The sequence below is a fragment of the Salmo trutta genome, chromosome 1 (genome assembly GCF_901001165.1).
Source record: "Salmo trutta chromosome 1, fSalTru1.1, whole genome shotgun sequence".
Classification (NCBI taxonomy): Eukaryota; Metazoa; Chordata; class Actinopteri; order Salmoniformes; family Salmonidae; genus Salmo; species Salmo trutta.
This window is the reverse complement of record NC_042957.1, coordinates 77215929-77228284: the sequence shown is the minus strand read 5'-3', so window position 1 is coordinate 77228284 and position 12356 is coordinate 77215929. Positions and strand designations below refer to the sequence as shown.

General features: G+C 39.5%; 1 long non-coding RNA gene across 1 annotated transcript; it reads left to right on the top strand.

Annotated features, from left to right (window-relative positions):
- Positions 1 to 4060: 4060 nt before the first annotated feature.
- LOC115208211 (uncharacterized) lies at positions 4061 to 12122 on the top strand. The gene is made up of 3 exons (XR_003881119.1): positions 4061 to 4101; positions 11809 to 11883; positions 12086 to 12122. It is a non-coding gene; the product is annotated as an uncharacterized LOC115208211 (long non-coding RNA).
- Positions 12123 to 12356: the final 234 nt, after the last annotated feature.

The following is a 12356-nucleotide window of genomic DNA, read 5'->3' as shown; positions in this document are numbered from 1 at the left end:
CTGTGACATGTTGTAAAGGCCTAATGTTATATTTTATGTTGTAAAGGCCTAATGTTATATTTTATGTTGTAAAGGCCTCATGATCCCTGAGACTAATGTTATATTTTATGTTGTAAAGGCCTCATGATCCCTGAGACTAATGTTATATTTTATGTTGTAAAGGCCTAATGTTTCTTTTGATTGTTGAATATTACATTGACATGTAGTTGTTTTCTCTCTCGTCTAGACAATAAAGACTGGTTTCCTACAGGATCGCTTCGGAGTGGATGCTGAGGGGAGAACGTCTCGGTCGACGCCAACGCCAGGTACTCCCAGCTTGTGTGGTCGCAGCAATTCAATATAAATACCCAGACCCCAACGCTGACCCCAAGCTACGTTGGATTCCAGGAAGTAGAGGAGGCTCACGACATAGTATATAAATAAATGTTTTAAAGAAATTACGTTGCGTTCCACACTTTAAACACATAATAAACTATAAACACATTGTAAAACATATAAAACAACAATTACTGTCACTCAGCATTAGTTATGCTCTATTCATAACTAATATATCATGCTAGTTAAACAATTTGTGTTCAAAAAACATATAAAAACATCACATTTTATAAATAATATTTTGTTGTTTTATTTGTTGTTTGTTGGAAAGGGGCTGAGTCAGAGCTGCAGTTATCACTGCTAAACCAGTACTAGAAGCAGAGCTGAGTGGATGGAAACAGACATCTTTTTCATCTAATGGTGTTTCTAATGAAGTGTCCAGGAACAAGCGCCTCCCTACTGGGGTTGATACAGTCACAGGTGGGAGGAGTCCTATTTCCATCTCACCAATCGACTCAGGCAGGCTGTTCTAGATCAACTCATACAAACTTTGTTAGAGACACTTGTGTGACAACAGTTATGCTAAAACATCCTGAGATATATTGCCTGGCCTGGCAGCCCAAAGCCTGGACCCTGGGACAACTGTACCTGGTGGTCGCCTGCCGATGACATCACCTGGTCTTGGGTGTGGAAGCCTCCTACAACCGAAGACAACAGACACCATGGTCATAAACCCCAACCATGCTGTGCCCACTGACCACCAGAGGAGGCTGGTAAGGGGAGGATGAACGGCTCATTATAAGGACTGGAATGAAGTGAGTGGAAATGTACCTGTGTGTTTGATGTGTTTGATACATTCCATTCATTGTATTCCAGCCATTATTATGAGCCTGTCCTCCATGCCACCAGCCACCACTGCTGACCACAGACCAGAGACCAGACAAACAGTCTAACTGGCAACCCACAGATACATTAGTCTGGTCCCAGATCTGTGCGTGCTTTAGCCAACTCCTTTAGATATACATGACATGACAATGACAGTCAGAAGAGTTGGTTTAAACAGATCTGAATCAGGAAACTAAGAATTGGTTTAAACAGATCTGAATCAGGACACTAAGAGTTGGTTTAAACAGATCTGAATCAGGACACTAAGAGTTGGTTTAAACAGATCTGAATCAGGACACTAAGAGTTGGTTTGAACAGATCTGAATCAGGACACTAAGAGTTGGTTTAAACAGATCTGAATCAGGACACTAAGAGTTGGTTTAAACAGATCTGAATCAGGACACTAAGAGTTGGTTTAAACAGATCTGAATCAGGAAACTAAGAGTTGGTTTAAACAGATCTGAATCAGGACACTAAGAGTTGGTTTAAACAGATCTGAATCAGGAAACTAAGAGTTGGTTTAAACAGATCTGAATCAGGACACTAAGAGTTGGTTTAAACAGATCTGAATCAGGACACTAAGAGTTGGTTTAAACAGATCTGAATCAGGACACTAAGAGTTGGTTTAAACAGATCTGAATCAGGAAACTAAGAGTTGGTTTGAACAGATCTGAATCAGGAAACTAAGAGTTGGTTTAAACAGATCTGAATCAGGACACTAAGAGTAGGTTTAAACAGATCTGAATCAGGACACTAAGAGTTGGTTTGAACAGATCTGAATCAGGAAACTAAGAGTTGGTTTAAACAGATCTGAATCAGGACACTAAGAGTTGGTTTGAACAGATCTGAATCAGGAAACTAAGAATTGGTTTAAACAGATCTGAATCAGGACACTAAGAGTTGGTTTAAACAGATCTGAATCAGGACACTAAGAGTTGGTTTAAACAGATCTGAATCAGGACACTAAGAGTTGGTTTGAACAGATCTGAATCAGGACACTAAGAGTTGGTTTAAACAGATCTGAATCAGGAAACTAAGAGTTGGTTTAAACAGATCTGAATCAGGACACTAAGAGTTGGTTTAAACAGATCTGAATCAGGAAACTAAGAGTTGGTTTAAACAGATCTGAATCAGGACACTAAGAGTTGGTTTAAACAGATCTGAATCAGGACACTAAGAGTTGGTTTAAACAGATCTGAATCAGGACACTAAGAGTTGGTTTAAACAGATCTGAATCAGGAAACTAAGAGTTGGTTTGAACAGATCTGAATCAGGAAACTAAGAGTTGGTTTAAACAGATCTGAATCAGGACACTAAGAGTTGGTTTGAACAGATCTGAATCAGGACACTAAGAGTTGGTTTGAGGGTATAAAGGGTAATATCATGTGGGACTCCACTGTATACTTCAAAGTGAGAGATGTGTTGAAACTGGATCCATCATAATGATTCTACATGTTATAATCTGCCATGGCCTCTACTGGCCAAAGGTTAACCTACTGTTATGTTTATGATATACTATGGTGTTGTGTCACTAGACTTTGACCAGATATTATTGCATCTAAAGATCAACTGTACCTAGAACATAGATACAGAGCCACTTGTCATCAGGAAGCTGCTCCCTCAGCACAACGGACACTATCTCAATGACTTGACATGTTCTGCTTGTGAATTCAGGCTACAAGGTAAGAATATTCCCAGGGATTATTGTAAAGTGTGTAGGGACATTAAATGTATGATGTTGTCTTAGTATAGAGAATGAGAGTAAAACAGTCAAATCTAACAGTCCATTTCACCTGGGAGAGGTACGTGACAGTTCAATCATACAAAATGGCGCTAACTGGGCTTAGGCAAGTCAAATTTAAGAACGTATTGTTCATTTATCATGTTATATCGTGGTTATTTTACAATTTGTAAAAATGTTGATGTATCATAGTTCTAAATCATCTGACAGAATATCAGAACATTTGTTGTTTTCAAAATTACAATGATTTCCTGTTTCTTGTGTAATTTGGTATGATTAACATTGTTATTATGAATTATATTTAGTAATACCATAATAATAGCATACCTGTTGAACAAAGCAACACACTAGAATGAGTGAAATGATTAAAAGAGAAAGTGAGATATTGTTATCAACAGCTCCACTACATGGAGAAGAGGTGAAACACATCAGTCACAACTACATGTTCATGTGATTCATTAAATCACCTGACTGTGTCACGTCCTGGCCAGTCTAAGGGTTAATTGGTATTGTAGTTTGGTCAGGACGTGGCAGAGGGTGTTTGTTTTATGTGGTTCAGGGTGGTGTGTTTGTTGTAGGGCAGTTGATTTAGGTATTCCGGGGTTTTTGGGCACTGTTTGATTTTCATGTATTCTATGTTTAGTCTAGTGTGTCTGTTTCTATGTTTGGGTTCATTGGGGTTTCGACTCTCAATTGAAGGCAGGTGTTGTCTATTTGCCTTTGATTGAGAGTCCCATATATGAGGGTGTGTTTGTCATTTGTGGGAGGTTGTTGTGTGCACTGCGTTTGTTTGAGCCTGCCACACTGTTACCGTTGTGAGTATTGTTTGTTGTTTTGTTTTTTCTCAAGTGGATTCCTTACATGTTATCAGTAATAAACATGAGTGTCCACAATCCCGCTGCATTTTGGTCCTCCTTTCCTCAACATGACAAAGAACGTGACAGACTGTTTGGATGTGTCTGTCAGCAAATGTTTTATTTCTAAGAGATAATGAACAATTGACATTCAAGAATTAGTTGTCACTATGTTAACCACAACAAACATGTTGGATTTTTGTTTAGACGTCAGTGCTTGAAAATGAGTCTCTCTGGGGAGAAAGAAGAGGGGGTCCCTGCCTCTAAAATGAATCTATCTGCTGAACATGACACCAAAGCTAAGAGGTGAGATGACATTTTTGTTTTAGAATATATACGGAGTTTATTTCCAAAACGCTATATCCATCAAATGTTTTTGGGGCCCGCTACAGACGGCTATATGGGTCCACTAATACAGGACTGGTAAAGGTCCAGTGCACTACTTTTGTGTAGATTTTTTTTGCTTTTCAATTCAGATCCTTCAGCACCTTCAGCAGTCCTACTTCCAGTGGCTATGGACTGTGATAGCTATTTGAGACAACCACATATCTTATGATGAATGCACTTACTGTAAATCGCTCTGGATAAGAGCGTCTGCTAAACCAGGGCTTCTCAATCCTGACTGTACTCGTTGCAATGTAAGACATTTGATAGAATTTCAACATGACATGGCCACTTTGCCTCCTGTTAATTGTTGCCTAGTATGTTGGCATGATTAACCTTATTGTTTTAACTAATTCTGATTGTTACAAGCTGAATTTGGACAATATTACCATTTTATCAACACACTCTTCACTCCTGTTTAAACCAAAAAGGGTTCTATCTTGCTTAATGTATGGAACCACTAAAAGTTCTATATAGAATCCTTTATAGTGTTCTTGGATCAGAACTCTAGAGGGTCTTCACTGAACCAAAATGGTTCCATATAGAACCCTGCATGGTGCCATTTATTAATTATGGCTATTACTATTAAAGAGTAACATTTTTACCAAATAATATCATTTAATAAACAATTAAATAATGAGACTAGAGACTTCATGCGTAGCTTTAATTAAAATGTCTTTATTCTCAGCACTCATACAACCAATTTTCTACTCTAAGATGCTTTGTTTATATGGGCCCAGTTCTAAAAATATTGTGATAAAAAAAAAAACGTTGAATTTTTGTTTAACTTTTTTTTTTTAAATGTATATTACTAATGTAACCCACTGTAAAGAGTTGGTTTAGTTATTGTGTGGCACTGCTCATGTCCGCGTTCTGGAACTGGCCGCGTTTCCGTACAGAACTGTCCGTAACGCTGTGGAGCCAGGGATTTTGTCCAGGTACGCGCAGAGTGGGCTGAGGTGGAATAACGACGGAGTTCGCTCCAGTGTTGAGACATCTAAGTTTGTTTAATTTGCTTTTTGCTTTACGGTCAGGGACAGTATGACTGTAGCCAGATCCTTTTCACTCGCTATCCTTGTTTCATTTTGCGGTTCACCGGATTCGTCATCATCCTCGAGATCAGTGACAGATGAACGACCTGCTTGTTAGCCAAGCTAGTCGGTACAGCTAGGTAGGCTAGCTAGCTACTCTACCAGCAGCATCGTAGTTATTCTAGCTACCACTACAACATCACTGGCTGCCTGCATTTCTTGAGGACCGATGGTCCACCTGTTATCCCTCTCTCGTTGATGGATGCTGGCTCCCTCTGTCCGATTCTCCTCTCTTCAGTAGATGGACGGTCATTTTAGTGTTTAACCCCGCTGTATCCAAGGACCAAACTTTTTAATATTATTTTCGGGGCGCCTCAAGTAGGCTGGACACATGCCATTTTTAACAACACTTTTTTTCGGATAAAAATGAGTTCATTGCTTCCACAATGGAGCCCAGTTTCACAATATTACATTATGTCCCTAGTTATGAAGTAATCGTGAAAAAACAGGCCTCATTTTTGGGCATTTTTCACCCTGCCAGCTCCTATTAGTTCTATCGAGCACCGTGGCACCAACTCGCCTTCTAAAAGTTGTATTCCCAGCCCATTGTTCTGCGTCACAATGTCAGCTTTGCTATTGTTATCAATGAGACCTGCCTGGGTTAACCCTGTAGGCTTACCTCAGGTAACTTATTATTAACAAGGTTCTGGCTACTTGGTGAACATGCTCACTGTTCGCCTGGGTACACGCTGTGGTGACCCACAGTTCTAGGGATGGCTGGCACATAGCCATCAATGTTAAACATTTTCTGGTCATGGTTAACCATGTTTTTTTTCTTCAGAAAAAGCTATAAAACCTAATCAAAACGCATGTCCCTGTCCTGTTTTTCAAGATGTGTGTCATGTCCTGGCCAGTATAAGGGTTAATTGTTATTGTAGTTTGGTCAGGAGGTGGCAGAGGGTATTTGATTTGTGGTTCGGGGTGGTGTTTTTTTAGAAGGGCATTTGATTTATGTATTCCGGGGTTTTTGGGCACTGTGTCAGATTCATGTATTTCTATGTTTTGTCTAGTGTATCTGTTTCTATGTTTAGTTAATTGGGGTTGGGACTCTCAATTGAAGGCAGATGTTCTCTTTGCCTTTGATTGAGAGTCCTATATATTAGGGTGTATTTTGTGGGAGATTGTTTCTTGTTTTGCCTGTTTCTTGTTTAGCGTGAGTGAGCCTAACAAGACTGTTCGTTGATCGTGAGTTCGTGTTATTTTGGTGTTCATTTTGAGTCTAATAAAAGTTCAAGATGAGCAACCACATACCTGCTGCATTTTGGTCCTCCTTTCCCGACGACAATGTGGCTGATTTTTAAACAGCCAGAATAAATGTTTTCATTAAGAAATAAAAAATTGATGATTTGTTGTTTCTAAATCGCTGCTGAGTAATTTGATATGCGTCTAAATATGTTTGTTCGTAGGCATCGAATTGAACGAATGCTGCGCAGTTTCACTGAGTTGCAAACCAAATGTCTAGCTCATTGATTTGTAGATCTGGCGCAGTTGCAACCTCAGATTATGAGCCTAGAATGTGTCGCGAATGAGGTGCCTGTAGAAGGCCACAGGGAGGCACAAGAGAGCTATAAACCCATACTGTTTTTTTGCCTTGAAAAATCTTTACATTTTTCTTTATTTAACCAGGCAAGCCAGTTAACAACAAACTCTTATTTACAGTGACGGCCTACACTGGCCAAACCCAGACAACGCTGGGCCAATTGTGCACCACTCTATGGGACTCCCAAGCTCAGCTGATTGTGATACAGCCTGGATTCAAACCAGGGTGTCTGTAAGACCCCTCAAACACTGAGATGCAGTGCCTTAGACCGCTGTGCCACTAAACCTATGTATAATCTATTTTAGCCTTAACCCTAATTCTAGGGTAGGGTAGCCTAGAACGCTTTTAGAAACTATTTTTGTAATTATGTAATGTTAGTAAATACCAAAACGAATGTAAGCATCTTCATTTTAGTTTTTTTATTATTGCAAGGCAGAACACATGTGGTTTGAACTGGGTGTGACCTAGTAACCTCTATGTCCAGCAAATGGTGTGGGATAGTTGGGGCAGGTTTGAGACTGATTTCAGGAATTAATAAGAAAAATACACTTTCTCAGCTGCCTCACCAATTTCTTTATGTGAATGAATCACTTTTATTTGCTAAATATTTCCAATAGAAGGCAGCATAAGACCACGAAGCATCAATTATAGGCTACAAGCATTAATATGTTTGACATAAAATAGCATGCAACAAGACTATATGTCCCATGATTTTCTAAAATGGTTACTCATTACTTTACAGTTATATCTATCTATTTATCTATATACATATTTATAACAAAGCGGGTCGATGCTGGTTGATGAATTTGACAATGAATGTACTAGGAAAATACTTTTCCCGACCAGAAGGTGACTGAATTAATGTTCAGGATTATTGAAACTCGTTATTGGAGTAGTAATCAAGTATAATTTCAAAACATGAGCATTAAAATAGGTCATAATAAACATTAATTATCTTATAGCAATTCACAGTAATCTGTTAAAATGATGTTCCTTCTTCTTGCGTCAGCATTGTGGAAAGGGACAGAAAAGGCAGGGGATAGCCGTGTATCCAGGGAGAAAAGTACATTTATTTTATTTGTGGTCTTATCCTGCCATCTATTGGAATTATGTAGCAATTGCAGCACATTTCTTCGAAGCATTGTGTTGATCTGACCATCAGTTTCTATACCTAAGTTCACTGAATAAAGTGTATCATTATTGAAGTAGTTGAAAAATATACAACATTTGTTAATTAATTTTATCACTTACAACCATAAAATATCCATTTACAGGTCCATATACCCTTAACCAAAAACAACATGCATTAATTAGTTAATTATAAAAAACACTTTCTGAAGATGGAGAACATTATCTGCCAAAGTAACACCCCCTTAAAGCGCCAATCAGCAGTTGAAACAATAACAAAGTGTTTTCCCTGCCACTGTTTTGGTAAAAAGATGGGTTGGGGCTGGAGAAATGTAACCACAAATGTATTGACATGATGGATGCAAAGACTTACCATCCATGGTACAACAATTATAGTTTTAACTATGTTTTGAGGCTTTACAGTGTTTTGTTTTGGAGTAAAACAAGCTTGTATTTTGGGTTCTGATAGAGAATGACAGTTGAACTAAGCTCATGAGGCATTTAGAAGTTATATTGTTTTCTGAATCAATAGGTAGATATAATGAATTAATAAGTAAAAAAATGAATGTGGATCCAAAAATGGATGTAGTAACTGTTGATTCACCTTTAACATAAACACACTGGAAATTAGACGTTTATTGGTCCCATAGTTGATAGTGGATGTCGGAACAAAAACCAAGCCATTCGGCCCAAAGAACTGTCCGTACAGCTCTGATACAGGATTGTGTGGAGGCCCAGATCTGTGGAAGGGTACCAAAACATTTCTGCAGCATTGAAGGTCCACCAGAACACAGTGGTCTCCATCATTCATCATTCCACCAAATGGAAGAAGTTTGGAACCAGCAGGACCCTTCCTAGAGATGGCCGCCCGGCCAAACTGAGCAATTGGGGGAGAACGGCCTTCGTCAGGGAGGTGACCAAGAACCCGATGGTCACTCTGACAGAGCTCAAGAATTCCTCTGTGGAGATGGGAGAACCTTCCAGAAGGACAACCATCTCTGCAGCACTCCACCAATCAGGCCCTTATGGTAGAGTTGCCAGATGGAAGCCACTCCTCAGTAAAGCGCACATGAAGCCCACTTGGAGTTTTCCAAAAGGCACCTAAAGGACTCTCAGACCATGAGAAGAAGATTATCTAGTCTGATGAAACCAAGATTGAACTCTTTGGCCTGAATGCCAAGCATCACGTCTGGAGGAAACCTGGCACCATCCCTACAGTGAAGCATGGTGGTAGCAGCATCATGCTGTGGGGATATTTTTCAGCGGCAGGGACTGGGAGACTAGTCAGGATTGAGGGAAAGATGAACGGTGAAAAGCACAGAGAAATCCTCGATGAAAACCTGCTCCAGAGTGCTCTGGACCTCAGACATGGGCGAAGGTTCACCTTCCAACAAAACAACGACCCTAAGCACACAGCCAAGACAACACAGGAGTGGGTTCGGGACAAGTCACTGAATATCCTTGAGTGGCCCAGCCAGAGCCGGACTTGAACCTGATCGAACATCTCTGGAGAGACCTGAAAATAGCTGTGCAGTGACGTTCCCCATCCAACTTGACAGAGCTTGAGAGGATCTGCAGAGAATAATGAGAGAATCCCCAAATACAGGTGTGTCAAGCTTGTAGTGTCATATCGAAGAAGACTCGAGGCTGTAATCACTGCCAAAGGTGCTTTAACAAAATACTGAGTAAAGGGTCTGAATACGTATGTAAATGTGATATCTTTTTTAATACATTTGCAAAAATTTCTAAAAACCTGGTTTTGCTTTGTCATTATGGGGTATTGTGTTTAGATTGATCAGAAAAAACTATAATCAATTTTAGAATAAGGCTGTAACGTAACAAAATGTGGAAAAAGTCAAGGGGTCTGACTACATTCCGAATGCACTCTGTCAATTGTTTAGCTGGAATGGAATGTTTGTATCCTGATTGTTTGACTGTGATATGTGGTTGTCTCACCTAGCTATCTTAAGATGAATGTACTTACAGATGCCATATGTTAATTTGACTCAGTTTCAGCAACAGGAAATATTAATTATTATGTTGATAATTCATGGACATTTTTGTAGGGGTTGATACATTTTCTGTTAGGGCAAATCAAGTCTGACAGGTAAATTCCTGCAACGCAGGATTATCAAATGAACTTCTTACATGTAGGGGGCAGTATTTTCACGGCCGGATGAAATACGTGCCCATATTAAACTGCCTCCTACTCAAACTCAGAAGCTAGGATATGCATATTATTAGTCGATTTGGATAGAAAACACTGAAGTTTCTAAAACTGTTTAAATGATGTCTGTGAGTATAACAGAACTCATATGGCAGGCGAAAACCTGAGGAAAATCCTAGCAGGTGATGGCCTACTGGAAAACAGTGGGTTAACTGCGTTGTTCAGGAGCAGAATAACAGATTTTTACCTTGTCAGATCAGGGATTCAATCCTGCAACCTTTCAGCTACTTGCCAAATGCTCTAATGACTAAGCTACCTGCCACCCCAAGGTTAAAAGATTAAAGTTTTGGCCTTCATCAGAAAAATCACACAAAAGCCATGGACAAGTTCATTTAGGGGCAGGGTTGTCAAACTCATTCCATGGAGGGCCAAGTGTCTCTCTTCAGCTGGTGGTGCTAATGAGAGAGGTTGTGGTAGACTATACAGGCTGGTCCTCAGGGTGAGGGGTACTGTGGTCAATGTCTCCACCTAGTGGTCAAATACAGTAATGGAACCAGTAAAAGCCTACTGCCTATTCCCGCAGCAACTACACATTTTGTAATTGGACCCAATGCCAGCACACCACATGTATGTAAGGTTTCTCGAACCTCAGATTGGGTCCCATCAATTGCAATTCTCACAACGTGATCTGTGATTTGCTGCCCATGCAGCTTATTTTACATATGAGAGACCTTAAGGGAGTTACATTAGTCCCCAGAGTTCTTATCCTACAGAAGGACTGTAGTATGTTTGACCTAGGTCTTCTGTGTATAAAGTGACTCTGGAGTGGCAAAACGCATCTAACGACTCACTTAGCTGTTCTACGAGTGGTCTGAGGCAGGTATTAGATTATGAGCAATTTCAAGTGCAACATTAATAATGACGGTTTTGGGAAACAGCTCTGTTATAAATTCCCTGTTGCTGAGGGTGACTGCACACTCCACTCCTCATCCACTACGACTGGAGCCTGAGAGTCTAGGGGGGAAATCTGCCTCTCAAACTCTCCCTGTCTGTGTGTTAATTCTTGGGCTGCTTTATACCCCTGTAACCGGGGGCGGAGTCAGAGAGTTACAAACCAGTAAAATACGTAGAGCAGGGTCGCTCTCTTTCAAGCTCAGAGATTTAACGATGCTCCTACGAAGGTTCTAACAGTGAACTTAGCCATAAGATGCTTTTGGGAAATCAGGCCCTGGACAAGACCATCTGATAAATGTCCAATGTAAATGTTTTATATACAGATCTCATATTACTGTATTTAATTGTTATTTTTAAATATTGAAAAATGAATTTCACAACTATCATTAGTACAGTTCTTTACTAAAAATGAAGTTATTTGTTACATTTGACAGTGTAAAACCTAGCAGTACTACTTATTTCTCTGAGTGGCAGATATTTAGCATTTAGCAAAAAAAACATTATTTGTCTCAAGTGAAACCATCAAGTGATAGATTTTAGACAAATGCATGTCTGTCATTGAACCACCCCATGCCATGATTAGAAAGTGAAAAAACACACCAATCTCTTTCGTAATTTCTTTAAAAGCTCATTTAAGAACATTTCTGAAAAGGGATATATAGCGTTTTGGAATGAAACTCTTCTTATGCTTCCCCAACTGAGCTCAGAATATATGAGATATGGAATGTTTGATTCTCCCCTGTACCCAGCTGTGTGTACATGAGTGACCGGTCTATGGGTGCACCTATATTGTTCAGAGAGGGAGACTTTTCTACTGAACAAAGGTAAGAAGAACTCATGGGTCATGGTCTGTGATTTATAAACACTGTCTCTAGTCATTTCTCCTCTCCCATTTCCCTTTTTTTCATAATCCATAGGCTAATCCTTTTTTCCATTTTCATAGTCCTAAAACAATATTAAACAAACAAAACATTCCATCCGTGTGTGTGTGTGTGTGCGCGCACTCTTTGGATGTTTTGTCCACAGAAACCAACAGGAGAGATCAGAGTCAGAGATTCTCAGTGGTCAGTCTTCCCAGAGTCATCAAACAGACCTGGCCTCCATATTCATTGTATGTGGTCCTGTTATGTACATTTATTTTTGTTTACCTCAAGTAAAGTTGATCTGTCCATCATTCATTAATGTGTTAATGAGAAAGCATTTATTTTCTTAGTTAACTTATTTATTGTATTTATTTCAGTTGCTTGAAGAGAATATTATGTCATTTGTGAAGAACGAGTTGAAGATGTTCAAGAGG